Here is a 15,984-nt window from a genome sequence, read left to right as displayed (position 1 = left end):
AAAAACTACCCCTTCCCCTTCTCCCCCTTCCCCTTCTCCCCCTTTTCCCATCCCAATTTGGGGCCGCTTTCCCCTGCCGGGCTGTGCACGCAAAGCGGGAGTTGCCAGCACAGCACAAAAGTACCCCAAAGCCCTACTTCTGGGTCTGCAGGGGGGGGGGAACCCCAATTTTCTGTTTTGGGGAAAAAAAAAAAAAAAAAAAAAAAAAGAAGAAAAACTTTCCCAACTTGGGTCTCCCGGGCAAGCCCCATCCACCTGGCTTGGCGCAGCTGGAAAGCAAAAAACCCCTTTTCCACGCTCAGAAGCAAAAATCACCAATGGTCGCGTGGTGGATAAGCGTTAAAAAGCCCCAAAGCTGAGCATTGTGGAAAAGTGAAGAAACGCCCACCCCGACGTGAGGAAAAGGTGGGTGCAGCGGCGGCAGTTTGGTGGCTCCAGCGTGGGCGAGTTGCGGAGAGTGGGGCGCCCCCCGTGAGTCCCCCGCTGTGGGTTCCCCCGGCCGGCTCCCCTGGGGGCGGTCCGTCCCCGTTCCCCCCCCTCCCGCGCAGGGGGGTTGTAGCCCTCCTCGGCCACGCCCCCTCCCCGCCCCCGGTTGCCATAGGCCCCGCCTCGCCGGGCTGCCCCGCCTCGCCGGGCTGCCCCACCTGCCACCCCTCCTCGGCCCCGCCTCCTGTCCCCTGGGTCCCGCCTCCCACGCTTGGCTGACCTCTGCCGGAGCCCCGCCTCCCGCCCCGGCCCCGCCTCGCTGGCCCCGCCCAGCCCTGCTCGGCCCCCGGTTCCCCCGCCCCTGCAGCGGGGATGCGCGCATGCGCAGTACGGCGCGCGTCTGCGCTCGCTTCTGCCACCAGGCGACCAAAAGCCGGTCCTGCACCCGGGGAGCCGCTCATGCGCAGTACAGCGCGATGGTGCGAGGGGCGCGCGTGCGCAGGACAGCGAACTGCCGCGCGCTCGCTGCCGCCACCGTGCGACCGAACGCCGGTACTGCGGCCGGGGATCGGCGCATGCGCGCTACGGCGCGATGGTCTGCGCTCGCATCTGCCGCCTGGCGGCCGCAAGTCAGTACTGCAGCCGGGCGGCCGCGCCCGCGCAGTACAGCGCTCTCGTGGGTCCTGCCTCCTTCCCGGCCTCTGCCGCGCCTCCCGCCCTCCTCGGCCCCGCCTCCCCGCTCGTCCCGGCCCCGCCTCGCCACTAGCCCTCGGCCCCGGCTGCCTGCCGTCTTCCCCCCCGCCTCCCCGTCTCGGCCCCTCTTCCCCGCCCGCCTCGGCCCCGCCCTGCAGCGCCGGTCCCGCACGGGCCGTTGCCGGGCGCCGCCCCCGGCGGCGGGGGAGGGCCAGGACCACCGGGGAGACGAGCGGGCTCCTTCGGCGCGTGCGGGGGTGTCTCCCGCCCGCCGGCCGCCCGGCGCTGGCGGGGCGGGGGCTTCAAGCCGCCGCCTGCGGCAGGCTGCCGCTCCGCTGGAGCCGAGCCGGCTCCGGGTAGCCCCCGGGCGTTACCCGAGAGCTGACGGAAGGCAAGAGGGGAAGAAGGCGCGACGGTTTTATTTTGTGCCGTCGCACACAAACCGATCCGGTTTTGAAGAAGAAAAAGCCGCGGGTTTGGTAAATCCGCCCCCCACTCCGCGCCGCGCAGGCGCGGCCGCACCTGCCCGTCGCCCCGGCAACGGCCCCGCGCCGCCGCCGCCGCCGCGTCACCATGGCAACCGCTCCCGGGCTGATGGGCGGGAGTGCGGGCCAATCACAGCGCGGGAGCCACGCTCCGATTGGCCGAATTGCCTAGCCGAGGTGGGGCGCGGCGGGGACTGACGGCAACGCCGAGCCAATGGAGCGGGGCCTCCCAAAGAGGGGTGCGGGCGACGGCCAATGGGCGCGCGGCGAGGGCGGGCCGGGACGCTCCGGAAGCCGAGGGGGCCGGGGGAAAATGGCGCCCAGTTCGAAAGCGGAGCGGAGCGGAGCGGAGCGGAGCGGGGGGAAAGCGCAGCCCGGCGTGCGGGTCCAGTGCCGGCCCGGCCCGCGGGCTCGCCGCGAGGCAGCCGTTGAGGCAGCTGGAGCGCGTCAAGGTGAGCGGGGGGCGGTGGGCAACGATGCGGGGGGCCGAGGGAACATGGCGGGGGGGCTGTAGAGGGCCCTGAGGGGTGACGGGGGAGGGGGAAGGGGCGCTGAACGGGGGGCTTGAGGGGGGGCACTGTAGGCTCGGAGCGGGGCTGGCTGGGCCCGGCTCCCCGCGGGGTGCCTTGGGCCTGGGGAGTTTGGGGTGCGGGGCTGGCGGTGCCGGAGAAATAAAGGCCGAAAGGGCGATAGTGAAGCGGCGCCCGGGCCGTGCCGGCGCTTCCCCGCAGCGCGGTGGGGTCGGGCCCTCCGCACTTGCCCAGCGCTCCCCAAAAGTGTCTGTGGGCCCTGGGGGTGGCGGGCTGTGGGGTGGCTGCGCTCGGGCTGGCCCTCAGCGTGGCCCGCGGGGACTGCCGAGGGGGTGAGGAAGCAGAGGGGGTGAGCCGCTTCGGGGCCCGAAACAGAGAGCAGGTCTTCTGCCCCGAGGGCTGGAAAGCAGGTTCCCGGGGCTGGTTTTGGGGTGCAGAAAGAGGCGGAGTTGTGTGGCTTTGGGCTGAGGAGCAGGGGTGCGGTCCTGCGTTTTTGGGGCTTGAGAAGGGGCCCAGCAGCTGAGGTTATGAGCTCAGAAAGGGGCACTAAACGAGCGGGTTTGGGGGTTAAGAGCAGACTCCAGCCTGGCTGGTTTTGCAGGGGCCGGGGGGGGGGAGGCAGAGAGGAATTGGGAGGCGTTGGGTGCTGCGGGGAAAAGCAGGGGGTGGGCAAGGTGCGTGGACCCTCCCCGCAGGTGGGGGTCTGGTGCCATGGGACCCCCGAGTTCAGGAGGCTGGCACGCAGCTGACTGAACTCCATGTCTCTCGGGGGGAAAGGCGCTTTTCAGACCTGGCACGCCTCTCCTCTTTGAATCTAGCTCTTCTTTGGACATTGCTGAGCATAGATATTAAGCGATTAATCATAGCAACTTATTGATATTTATACTGTGTAAAGCCATGGTGTTTAACCCTAACACTCAAGTCAGGACGCTGATTGGTTGACGACCCCGTCAACAGCCCAGGCTATTGCAAGTAGGTGGAGCTGGGAAGAAGGAGTTGAAATCAGCTGGAGCTTCAGTGCAGAGCCGGGGCTTCAATTAGCCAGAGCTTGGCAAGCAGGAGCTGGAGGGAGATGGGGTGTCCTCTGTCCGGAGCACGCATTAGCCAGAGGCAAGACTCCCGGCAGCGGTAACGAGCAGGAGCTGCAATTAGCCGGAGCGTGTGTTGGCTGGAGCAGCCGCCGGCCAAACTGCACTTCCCGCAGGGCTGAAGAGCGGCCGGGTGCAGGCTGGGCTGTCCCAAGCGAGGAGCTGCGAGCAGAGGGGAGGCGAGCGGTGCTTCTGCCGGCGGGGAGCCCGGCCTCTTGCCGGGGGGGTTAAATCCCCGCCAAGCACCTGTCTGGGCCCCGCTCCCGAGGGCAGAGGTGGGGTGGGGGTCCCCCGGCTTGTGCCCGTTGTCTGGCTGCGACAAAGAGGGTCATTTCTCGCCTCCTCTTTTCCCAGCGTCCCCTTGTGCGTCCCGGGAAGAAAATCCTGCGGGATTGATTCCGCCAGCTGCTCAGGTAATGGCAGGCGTGGGGCTGGGGGAGCGGGGAGACACGTTTGCGAGTTCAGGGGCGCTCCGGGTACTCCACGTCAAACGGGCAGAAAGGGCAAATTTGCTGCCAGCGCAGAAAAGCGGATGCAGGACTGCAGTGAACAGAGCGCGCCTCCTTCCCGGACTGGTGCCTGGGTAGTTAGGAATGTCTTCCTTTGGGGTGAAAGAGCCACCTTTCCTCTCGCCTAAATTAAGAGCTGCCCAATACCTTCTTTAGGGTCCGGTGTTTCCCTTCTGTTTGTTCATGCTACTTTTATGGGCAAGTTGGAAATAGCCTTTTCTCTTTCCCTGCGTAACTGAATCGTTAGGAGTCCGTGGCGCGAGCGTGGTTAATTTTGGAGCACCTAGGTGCCAGTGGAAACGGAATGAATGAAACGCGATGGAAACTGATGTTTTGCTTGGTTTTTACTCAACTTTTTTTTATCTTTCAGTGTTGATGGCATGTTGTCCTGTGGCTCAACCCACCTTCTGTTGCGTGGAGCCTCCGATCTAGGGTTTTTAAGTCTGAGAAGCTTGTCCTTCCAGAAAAGGACTGGTCGTTGCGCAGATTGAGGGGTAGGCTCGGAGAGCCGCTGAAGTACACGGTCAGTGTAACGGCCAAATGTCACTTAACCGTGCGGTTCCCTTTCACTCCTTTCCCCCCAGCTCCCTCAGGGCTGGGAGTTTTTGGTTTGGTTTGTTTTGTTTTTTTTTTTTTTTTTTTTTTTGCGGGGGTTGTGGGTTTGTGTGGGGCATGCGCGTGGTTTCCAAAGCAGAGCGCAGTGTTGCCTGGTGGCAGCCTGCAGAGCCCTTTTGCTGCCTGACCTCTCCTTTTGCACTCCACTCTCAGGGCTGTAACTTTCCTTTGGCTGATTTGAGCAGAGCAATGAAGTGACTTGCCTGTGTAAATGTGCTGGTGATACCAGGAAGGGAAGCGCTTGGACCGGTAGTGAAAAACTTGGCTCCGAGTACGATTTCTGAAGGCAGAACAACAACAGCAGCAGGAAGCGTCCCAAAGGTGATGCCAAGTACTTTTTCCTCCGCTCAGCTGTCGTCTGGGCAAACCTTCAGGGAAGAAGGCAGCTTGAGATTCCTACCTGGCTTTGCGTTCACGGGTTTTTTTCCTCTCTCGGCAGGTTGTCAACGGCCAGCCTTTCTCCGCGGTCACCCTTTCTTCTGCCGTGACGGTACGGGACACACGGAAAGGATCCAGAGTGCTCTGCCAGGACCAGGTACGTCTCCCATGTGCGTCTGCGTTTTTCCTAAGGTCCTTGTCGTGGGGGCTTTGAAGTGAAAGCAAAGGATGTGCTGACTCTCCTCCCGTAGTTTTTCGATGAAATATTTGAACGCGAATACTAAAAATAAGGTGTGTTCCGGAGCACGTTGCGCCCATGCAAAGCTTGCTTCGCTCCGCTTATTTTCTCCGCCCGAAAGCATCATCTCTTTCTGTGTGCTTACCGTTAACTGGCACTGTGAGAATAATGTTGCACTAAAAGAGGCAAGAAAGGGTTCGCAAGGGTTCAGATGTTCCGAAGAAAGAGACTTTGTTTTCGTGGTAAAAGCTTTATGCTTTTTCAGTCCACAGGTTTTTAAAATAGCTTCCAGTAGTCCTGGATAACCTTACTGAGATACTAGCCTCTGTACGCAAAGCAGTCGAGGTCAGAGAAGAGACAGGGACAAAGTGGGACAAAGCAGGGTGGCTTCTGCGTGTTTTCCGGGCTTTGCCAGGAAGCACTGGCAGCCTTGTAAGTGGTGACAGCGGGTCCCGATGTGTTTTTGGTGAGCTACTGCTTCCCTAATGGCCTTATTTGGCAACGAGACTTTGCACTCTTTCTCTTTCTCTTTTTTTTTTTTTTCCCCGTTTGTTTGGGGTTGGTTTTGGTTTTTTGTTTGTTTGTTTGTTTGTTTGTTTTAAGAAAACCAAAGTCCACAGCCCGTCTTCTGAATTTGTTGGGTTCTCAGTCGTACCAGGCGAGGTATCATAAACACGCGTTCCTCTGCGCACTCAGCACAGCCGAAAGCATCAGTTCATCTGCCGGTCCTTTTTGGTGGCCTTATGGATTGCGGGAGCGGGGATTTGATCCCCTCCCCCCCCCCCTTCCCCGGTAAAAGCCTATGGGGGCTTTTTCATCTTGCTGATTTTTCTATCCTAAATTAAACTTTAAAAATGGTTAAAATTGTAGAATTTACAAACGTCCTTGCGTTGTTTAAACTGCAGCTGCCAAATGGCTGTAGCATACAATGTATTCGGTGTACTTTGGCAATGAGGTATTTGTTCTAAAGCTTTAAAAACAGGGCCGTTTTTTAAAAAAGTTACATTTAAACGTTTAAGAAAGGAAATGTTTAAAACCAAATGTTTAAACAAAGGATACGTTTCAAAAGGGACAGTTGAATGTTAGCGGTTTTTTATTGCCAATCTTCAGAGGGAGCGCTCTGGAGTTCTTGGTTTCTGTCTGGCTGTCAGCAGCGCGTTTCCCCGGCGGTTCAGCAGCATCTCTCCTGGGCAGGGCAGCCGGCCAGACGTCCCCGCTAATCGTGCGGCACCCAACTCCCCCCTCCCCCGAGTCAAATTATAGCTGTGTATTTTGGAGATGGATGGTTTAATGGTATGGATTGACAGCTGGGCAAGTTCATTTAGTGCCAAAGGAAAGTCAAATACTTTTATACTATAAGTATTCTTATTGCAGAGAGAGAGAGAGCGAGAGATCTCTAAGCATACGTGCACCTCTTCAGCGTAGAGTGAAGGACTGAGCTTTGTTCGTTCTTGTTCATTGCACTCTTTGGAGTTTTACCCTTCCCTTTCGGCTGTACTGACCCAGCAAGGTGTGCAGCAGCAGTGGCATGAGGGCTGTAGCTGTTTGAGGGGGTCCGTCGCGTCGATTCTGGTCACGGCCCAGCCCTGTGCGGCAGCCTGGCAGGGGGAGGTCCCCGCGGCAGCGCCGTGAGGAAGGCAGGAGGGGTTTCCCAGAGCCAGCCCGAGGGTTTACTGCCGTGCTCAGAATGGCAGCAGGCGGCACTTAGTCTTAATACTGACCGGAAGAGTTCCAGTCGCTCTGGCTTTGAAAGGCCACGCTGTATTTGGCGCTGAGCTGTTTCCCTACAGGAGTCCTCCTGTCGCTGCGCTGCCGCCCCGTGCCTCGGTGTGAGGGAATTCCTCTGCTTTCTTCTGTGCTCTTTGTTAATCTGCTGAAATATAATTGGGGCTTTTGGTGTTTCAGGTGTCTCGCCGTACGGGTCTGGCGACGCTCAGTAGACCTCCCCCTGCCCAGGTGTTGTGTTAAAGGGCAAAGTAATTTGGCAGACAAGAAAGCCCTTTGCGTTCCAGGCTGTCTCAGAGGGGCTGGGGGCGGCGAGGCTTAGGTTCTGAGCGATGCCCGATTTGGCATTAAAAGTCCGGTGGCGTTCAATATGTACTATTGAACTATCACGATTACGGAGGCACTAATAGCACCACACGCAATCGGATCAAGCGGCGTCCCGTGAACCAGCACGGCCACACGTAAGGATTTGGGTGGCGTTCACTAGGAACTCTCACGGCTAGATTGGTGAAAAGTGTCGTTTATTGAAGCGACAGAGGCACAAGTTCTTTTGGAGTGCCGGTGATAGTGACCGTCTGCAAAGCCCGTGCGAATACTAAAGATGTTAGTGATACAGCCTGGCTACAAATGCGCTAAGTTCTAAAACAACTCTATAGAGATTTCTAAGTTTCCCGGGGAAGCACTTGGCATAGCCGAGCGTTCGAATCTTCCCCACGAGCGTCCTTGTGGGGGGCGAGGAGAGGCTCAGCCCGTCGACGGACGCCAGCAGTCACAGGTGGTCGGCCATGGCATTTCCCTGCCCGCGTTGGTATCTTCCCTGACATCCCTCCTCTCTGACGCTGTTTTCATACCTCTCGTTTTTTTTTTTTTTTAACCTTTCAGGTGGAGCCTGATGGACTCTAGTCATACCTACTTGTGTTACGATTGGTGTAAAATTCTCTCGCTTGGCTTTTAAAGGTATAGACTACGAAAAATTCAGAGCGAGGACTCCGTGAGGAGCGGTCGCACCTCGGAGGCGGGTAGCTTTTGGGATGGAGGTGTGTTTTGGTATTATAATGACATTATAATGAGCAAATTTCACCCAAAGGATAGCATTTTGTCCAAAATGACAGATGGTTGGCTCAGGGTAACAATTGGGCAGCTTATCAGTTCCATAAGGCCTTCAGGGGTTCCATTTGACTCTCAAGTTCCCATTTGATCGCAGAGTTTGGCCGTGGCATCTCCACACTCCGCTCCATCCGCCGCGCTGTTTTTCCTTAGAGTTGGCGCACCGGACTCCCCCAATGTCGTCAACATCTAAGGTTGCCTCGGGGACCTTTGTGAAACGCATCCTTTGCACACCAGCTGCACTCTGCTCTGGAGAGTTTCCTCCACGCTGCACTTTTCTTCAAAACGGGGCATTACCTTAATTTCTAAGTCACCTCCAGTAATGATCCCACACCAGGTTTGCCTGCCGGTGGCTGAGCGGCCCGAGGGGACGGGGCCAGCCCTGGGTCCGCTGGCTTTGTGCCTTTTTTTGGGGGGGGAATAAAAAGGGGGTGGGTGTGTGTGGGTGATGATGTCATTTGGGGCAGCCCAGGGGCCCTGAGGGAGCGTGGGCAGTGATGCTGCAGAGGAGCAGGTGAGTGGGGGATGGGGGGGTCACACGGGGGTCGCCTGAAAAGAGGCGGATCACAGCCCCCAAATGTCTGAAAATTCGGGGGGGGGGGGGGATTAGCAAACTTTAAAACCTGTAAATATGGGCGTGAGGCATTGAAATAAAGAAAAATCTCACATTTTAGTCTCTTAATAAATGAATATTCATTGCTTTACATAGGAGGAGTTTGGAATAAACCCCTAGATCTACTCTGTTACGTAAAGGATTTTAGACTATAAAAAGGTGTGTCCCAGAGCCCATTTTTGGCTCTGTCGTTCTCTGTCTGCCGGGCTGCCCGCCCTTTTCTTTACCTGCTCTGTCTCTCCCCTTCAGCTCCTCGAGGTTTTCCGGTATTCCTCAGGCTTATATTGACCCTAAATATATCTATGTCTGTGTGTAAATGGATACCTAGGGGACATGTCTATTCTCGGTAAGGGTTTTGAAATGCAAGGAAAGCCTATTTACGGAAAGCCCTTAAAACCCCGCCACACCGCCCTGCACCCTTCCCCATTTTTATTTTTTTTTTTTTAAGATGTAAAAGCGCTTTTAAAAACTACCCCTTCCCCTTCTCCCCCTTCCCCTTCTCCCCCTTTTCCCATCCCAATTTGGGGCCGCTTTCCCCTGCCGGGCTGTGCACGCAAAGCGGGAGTTGCCAGCACAGCACAAAAGTACCCCAAAGCCCTACTTCTGGGTCTGCAGGGGGGGGGGAACCCCAATTTTCTGTTTTGGGGAAAAAAAAAAAAAAAAAAAAAAAAAAGAAGAAAAACTTTCCCAACTTGGGTCTCCCGGGCAAGCCCCATCCACCTGGCTTGGCGCAGCTGGAAAGCAAAAAACCCCTTTTCCACGCTCAGAAGCAAAAATCACCAATGGTCGCGTGGTGGATAAGCGTTAAAAAGCCCCAAAGCTGAGCATTGTGGAAAAGTGAAGAAACGCCCACCCCGACGTGAGGAAAAGGTGGGTGCAGCGGCGGCAGTTTGGTGGCTCCAGCGTGGGCGAGTTGCGGAGAGTGGGGCGCCCCCCGTGAGTCCCCCGCTGTGGGTTCCCCCGGCCGGCTCCCCTGGGGGCGGTCCGTCCCCGTTCCCCCCCCTCCCGCGCAGGGGGGTTGTAGCCCTCCTCGGCCACGCCCCCTCCCCGCCCCCGGTTGCCATAGGCCCCGCCTCGCCGGGCTGCCCCACCTGCCACCCCTCCTCGGCCCCGCCTCCTGTCCCCTGGGTCCCGCCTCCCACGCTTGGCTGACCTCTGCCGGAGCCCCGCCTCCCGCCCCGGCCCCGCCTCGCTGGCCCCGCCCAGCCCTGCTCGGCCCCCGGTTCCCCCGCCCCTGCAGCGGGGATGCGCGCATGCGCAGTACGGCGCGCGTCTGCGCTCGCTTCTGCCACCAGGCGACCAAAAGCCGGTCCTGCACCCGGGGAGCCGCTCATGCGCAGTACAGCGCGATGGTGCGAGGGGCGCGCGTGCGCAGGACAGCGAACTGCCGCGCGCTCGCTGCCGCCACCGTGCGACCGAACGCCGGTACTGCGGCCGGGGATCGGCGCATGCGCGCTACGGCGCGATGGTCTGCGCTCGCATCTGCCGCCTGGCGGCCGCAAGTCAGTACTGCAGCCGGGCGGCCGCGCCCGCGCAGTACAGCGCTCTCGTGGGTCCTGCCTCCTTCCCGGCCTCTGCCGCGCCTCCCGCCCTCCTCGGCCCCGCCTCCCCGCTCGTCCCGGCCCCGCCTCGCCACTAGCCCTCGGCCCCGGCTGCCTGCCGTCTTCCCCCCCGCCTCCCCGTCTCGGCCCCTCTTCCCCGCCCGCCTCGGCCCCGCCCTGCAGCGCCGGTCCCGCACGGGCCGTTGCCGGGCGCCGCCCCCGGCGGCGGGGGAGGGCCAGGACCACCGGGGAGACGAGCGGGCTCCTTCGGCGCGTGCGGGGGTGTCTCCCGCCCGCCGGCCGCCCGGCGCTGGCGGGGCGGGGGCTTCAAGCCGCCGCCTGCGGCAGGCTGCCGCTCCGCTGGAGCCGAGCCGGCTCCGGGTAGCCCCCGGGCGTTACCCGAGAGCTGACGGAAGGCAAGAGGGGAAGAAGGCGCGACGGTTTTATTTTGTGCCGTCGCACACAAACCGATCCGGTTTTGAAGAAGAAAAAGCCGCGGGTTTGGTAAATCCGCCCCCCACTCCGCGCCGCGCAGGCGCGGCCGCACCTGCCCGTCGCCCCGGCAACGGCCCCGCGCCGCCGCCGCCGCCGCGTCACCATGGCAACCGCTCCCGGGCTGATGGGCGGGAGTGCGGGCCAATCACAGCGCGGGAGCCACGCTCCGATTGGCCGAATTGCCTAGCCGAGGTGGGGCGCGGCGGGGACTGACGGCAACGCCGAGCCAATGGAGCGGGGCCTCCCAAAGAGGGGTGCGGGCGACGGCCAATGGGCGCGCGGCGAGGGCGGGCCGGGACGCTCCGGAAGCCGAGGGGGCCGGGGGAAAATGGCGCCCAGTTCGAAAGCGGAGCGGAGCGGAGCGGAGCGGAGCGGGGGGAAAGCGCAGCCCGGCGTGCGGGTCCAGTGCCGGCCCGGCCCGCGGGCTCGCCGCGAGGCAGCCGTGAGACAGCCGTTGAGGCAGCTGGAGCGCGTCAAGGTGAGCGGGGGGCGGTGGGCGGTGGGCAACGATGCGGGGGGCCGAGGGAACATGGCGGGGGGGCTGTAGAGGGCCCTGAGGGGTGACGGGGGAGGGGGAAGGGGCGCTGAACGGGGGGCTTGAGGGGGGGCACTGTAGGCTCGGAGCGGGGCTGGCTGGGCCCGGCTCCCCGCGGGGTGCCTTGGGCCTGGGGAGTTTGGGGTGCGGGGCTGGCGGTGCCGGAGAAATAAAGGCCGAAAGGGCGATAGTGAAGCGGCGCCCGGGCCGTGCCGGCGCTTCCCCGCAGCGCGGTGGGGTCGGGCCCTCCGCACTTGCCCAGCGCTCCCCAAAAGTGTCTGTGGGCCCTGGCGGTGGCGGGCTGTGGGGTGGCTGCGCTCGGGCTGGCCCTCAGCGTGGCCCGCGGGGACTGCCGAGGGGGTGAGGAAGCAGAGGGGGTGAGCCGCTTCGGGGCCCGAAACAGAGAGCAGGTCTTCTGCCCCGAGGGCTGGAAAGCAGGTTCCCGGGGCTGGTTTTGGGGTGCAGAAAGAGGCGGAGTTGTGTGGCTTTGGGCTGAGGAGCAGGGGTGCGGTCCTGCGTTTTTGGGGCTTGAGAAGGGGCCCAGCAGCTGAGGTTATGAGCTCAGAAAGGGGCACTAAACGAGCGGGTTTGGGGGTTAAGAGCAGACTCCAGCCTGGCTGGTTTTGCAGGGGCCGGGGGGGGGGGAGGCAGAGAGGAATTGGGAGGCGTTGGGTGCTGCGGGGAAAAGCAGGGGGTGGGCAAGGTGCGTGGACCCTCCCCGCAGGTGGGGGTCTGGTGCCATGGGACCCCCGAGTTCAGGAGGCTGGCACGCAGCTGACTGAACTCCATGTCTCTCGGGGGGAAAGGCGCTTTTCAGACCTGGCACGCCTCTCCTCTTTGAATCTAGCTCTTCTTTGGACATTGCTGAGCATAGATATTAAGCGATTAATCATAGCAACTTATTGATATTTATACTGTGTAAAGCCATGGTGTTTAACCCTAACACTCAAGTCAGGACGCTGATTGGTTGACGACCCCGTCAACAGCCCAGGCTATTGCAAGTAGGTGGAGCTGGGAAGAAGGAGTTGAAATCAGCTGGAGCTTCAGTGCAGAGCCGGGGCTTCAATTAGCCAGAGCTTGGCAAGCAGGAGCTGGAGGGAGATGGGGTGTCCTCTGTCCGGAGCACGCATTAGCCAGAGGCAAGACTCCCGGCAGCGGTAACGAGCAGGAGCTGCAATTAGCCGGAGCGTGTGTTGGCTGGAGCAGCCGCCGGCCAAACTGCACTTCCCGCAGGGCTGAAGAGCGGCCGGGTGCAGGCTGGGCTGTCCCAAGCGAGGAGCTGCGAGCAGAGGGGAGGCGAGCGGTGCTTCTGCCGGCGGGGAGCCCGGCCTCTTGCCGGGGGGGTTAAATCCCCGCCAAGCACCTGTCTGGGCCCCGCTCCCGAGGGCAGAGGTGGGGTGGGGGTCCCCCGGCTTGTGCCCGTTGTCTGGCTGCGACAAAGAGGGTCATTTCTCGCCTCCTCTTTTCCCAGCGTCCCCTTGTGCGTCCCGGGAAGAAAATCCTGCGGGATTGATTCCGCCAGCTGCTCAGGTAATGGCAGGCGTGGGGCTGGGGGAGCGGGGAGACACGTTTGCGAGTTCAGGGGCGCTCCGGGTACTCCACGTCAAACGGGCAGAAAGGGCAAATTTGCTGCCAGCGCAGAAAAGCGGATGCAGGACTGCAGTGAACAGAGCGCGCCTCCTTCCCGGACTGGTGCCTGGGTAGTTAGGAATGTCTTCCTTTGGGGTGAAAGAGCCACCTTTCCTCTCGCCTAAATTAAGAGCTGCCCAATACCTTCTTTAGGGTCCGGTGTTTCCCTTCTGTTTGTTCATGCTACTTTTATGGGCAAGTTGGAAATAGCCTTTTCTCTTTCCCTGCGTAACTGAATCGTTAGGAGTCCGTGGCGCGAGCGTGGTTAATTTTGGAGCACCTAGGTGCCAGTGGAAACGGAATGAATGAAACGCGATGGAAACTGATGTTTTGCTTGGTTTTTACTCAACTTTTTTTTATCTTTCAGTGTTGATGGCATGTTGTCCTGTGGCTCAACCCACCTTCTGTTGCGTGGAGCCTCCGATCTAGGGTTTTTAAGTCTGAGAAGCTTGTCCTTCCAGAAAAGGACTGGTCGTTGCGCAGATTGAGGGGTAGGCTCGGAGAGCCGCTGAAGTACACGGTCAGTGTAACGGCCAAATGTCACTTAACCGTGCGGTTCCCTTTCACTCCTTTCCCCCCAGCTCCCTCAGGGCTGGGAGTTTTTGGTTTGGTTTGTTTTGTTGTTTTTTTTTTTTTTTTTTTTGCGGGGGTTGTGGGTTTGTGTGGGGCATGCGCGTGGTTTCCAAAGCAGAGCGCAGTGTTGCCTGGTGGCAGCCTGCAGAGCCCTTTTGCTGCCTGACCTCTCCTTTTGCACTCCACTCTCAGGGCTGTAACTTTCCTTTGGCTGATTTGAGCAGAGCAATGAAGTGACTTGCCTGTGTAAATGTGCTGGTGATACCAGGAAGGGAAGCGCTTGGACCGGTAGTGAAAAACTTGGCTCCGAGTACGATTTCTGAAGGCAGAACAACAACAGCAGCAGGAAGCGTCCCAAAGGTGATGCCAAGTACTTTTTCCTCCGCTCAGCTGTCGTCTGGGCAAACCTTCAGGGAAGAAGGCAGCTTGAGATTCCTACCTGGCTTTGCGTTCACGGGTTTTTTTCCTCTCTCGGCAGGTTGTCAACGGCCAGCCTTTCTCCGCGGTCACCCTTTCTTCTGCCGTGACGGTACGGGACACACGGAAAGGATCCAGAGTGCTCTGCCAGGACCAGGTACGTCTCCCATGTGCGTCTGCGTTTTTCCTAAGGTCCTTGTCGTGGGGGCTTTGAAGTGAAAGCAAAGGATGTGCTGACTCTCCTCCCGTAGTTTTTCGATGAAATATTTGAACGCGAATACTAAAAATAAGGTGTGTTCCGGAGCACGTTGCGCCCATGCAAAGCTTGCTTCGCTCCGCTTATTTTCTCCGCCCGAAAGCATCATCTCTTTCTGTGTGCTTACCGTTAACTGGCACTGTGAGAATAATGTTGCACTAAAAGAGGCAAGAAAGGGTTCGCAAGGGTTCAGATGTTCCGAAGAAAGAGACTTTGTTTTCGTGGTAAAAGCTTTATGCTTTTTCAGTCCACAGGTTTTTAAAATAGCTTCCAGTAGTCCTGGATAACCTTACTGAGATACTAGCCTCTGTACGCAAAGCAGTCGAGGTCAGAGAAGAGACAGGGACAAAGTGGGACAAAGCAGGGTGGCTTCTGCGTGTTTTCCGGGCTTTGCCAGGAAGCACTGGCAGCCTTGTAAGTGGTGACAGCGGGTCCCGATGTGTTTTTGGTGAGCTACTGCTTCCCTAATGGCCTTATTTGGCAACGAGACTTTGCACTCTTTCTCTTTCTCTTTTTTTTTTTTTCCCGTTTGTTTGGGGTTGGTTTTGGTTTTTTGTTTGTTTGTTTGTTTGTTTGTTTTAAGAAAACCAAAGTCCACAGCCCGTCTTCTGAATTTGTTGGGTTCTCAGTCGTACCAGGCGAGGTATCATAAACACGCGTTCCTCTGCGCACTCAGCACAGCCGAAAGCATCAGTTCATCTGCCGGTCCTTTTTGGTGGCCTTATGGATTGCGGGAGCGGGGATTTGATCCCCTCCCCCCCCCCCCCCCTTCCCCGGTAAAAGCCTATGGGGGCTTTTTCATCTTGCTGATTTTTCTATCCTAAATTAAACTTTAAAAATGGTTAAAATTGTAGAATTTACAAACGTCCTTGCGTTGTTTAAACTGCAGCTGCCAAATGGCTGTAGCATACAATGTATTCGGTGTACTTTGGCAATGAGGTATTTGTTCTAAAGCTTTAAAAACAGGGCCGTTTTTTAAAAAAGTTACATTTAAACGTTTAAGAAAGGAAATGTTTAAAACCAAATGTTTAAACAAAGGATACGTTTCAAAAGGGACAGTTGAATGTTAGCGGTTTTTTATTGCCAATCTTCAGAGGGAGCACTCTGGAGTTCTTGGTTTCTGTCTGGCTGTCAGCAGCGCGTTTCCCCGGCGGTTCAGCAGCATCTCTCCTGGGCAGGGCAGCCGGCCAGACGTCCCCGCTAATCGTGCGGCACTCAACTCCCCCCTCCCCCGAGTCAAATTATAGCTGTGTATTTTGGAGATGGATGGTTTAATGGTATGGATTGACAGCTGGGCAAGTTCATTTAGTGCCAAAGGAAAGTCAAATACTTTTATACTATAAGTATTCTTATTGCAGAGAGAGAGAGAGCGAGAGATCTCTAAGCATACGTGCACCTCTTCAGCGTAGAGTGAAGGACTGAGCTTTGTTCGTTCTTGTTCATTGCACTCTTTGGAGTTTTACCCTTCCCTTTCGGCTGTACTGACCCAGCAAGGTGTGCAGCAGCAGTGGCATGAGGGCTGTAGCTGTTTGAGGGGGTCCGTCGCGTCGATTCTGGTCACGGCCCAGCCCTGTGCGGCAGCCTGGCAGGGGGAGGTCCCCGCGGCAGCGCCGTGAGGAAGGCAGGAGGGGTTTCCCAGAGCCAGCCCGAGGGTTTACTGCCGTGCTCAGAATGGCAGCAGGCGGCACTTAGTCTTAATACTGACCGGAAGAGTTCCAGTCGCTCTGGCTTTGAAAGGCCACGCTGTATTTGGCGCTGAGCTGTTTCCCTACAGGAGTCCTCCTGTCGCTGCGCTGCCGCCCCGTGCCTCGGTGTGAGGGAATTCCTCTGCTTTCTTCTGTGCTCTTTGTTAATCTGCTGAAATATAATTGGGGCTTTTGGTGTTTCAGGTGTCTCGCCGTACGGGTCTGGCGACGCTCAGTAGACCTCCCCCTGCCCAGGTGTTGTGTTAAAGGGCAAAGTAATTTGGCAGACAAGAAAGCCCTTTGCGTTCCAGGCTGTCTCAGAGGGGCTGGGGGCGGCGAGGCTTAGGTTCTGAGCGATGCCCGATTTGGCATTAAAAGTCCGGTGGCGTTCAATATGTACTATTGAACTATCACGATTACGGAGGCACTAATAGCACCACACGCAA

At 58.6% G+C, this 15,984-nt stretch overlaps 2 long non-coding RNA genes across 2 annotated transcripts; both read left to right on the top strand.

Moving 5' to 3' along the window:
* The first annotated feature begins 4,592 nt into the window (after positions 1 to 4,592).
* On the top strand, positions 4,593 to 5,603 carry LOC309674848. The gene is made up of 3 exons (XR_014269430.1): positions 4,593 to 4,667; positions 4,786 to 4,881; positions 5,566 to 5,603. It is a non-coding gene; the product is annotated as an uncharacterized lncRNA (long non-coding RNA).
* Positions 5,604 to 13,465: 7,862 nt separating this feature from the next.
* LOC309674968 lies at positions 13,466 to 14,474 on the top strand. The gene is made up of 3 exons (XR_014269440.1): positions 13,466 to 13,540; positions 13,659 to 13,754; positions 14,437 to 14,474. It is a non-coding gene; the product is annotated as an uncharacterized lncRNA (long non-coding RNA).
* The last annotated feature ends 1,510 nt before the right edge of the window (positions 14,475 to 15,984 follow it).

This window comes from Vanellus vanellus (assembly GCF_965231255.1).
Source record: "Vanellus vanellus genome assembly, chromosome: 8".
Taxonomy (NCBI): Eukaryota; Metazoa; Chordata; class Aves; order Charadriiformes; family Charadriidae; genus Vanellus; species Vanellus vanellus.
Note: the sequence above shows the minus strand (reverse complement) of the source record. Positions and strands in the feature narration are given on the sequence as shown.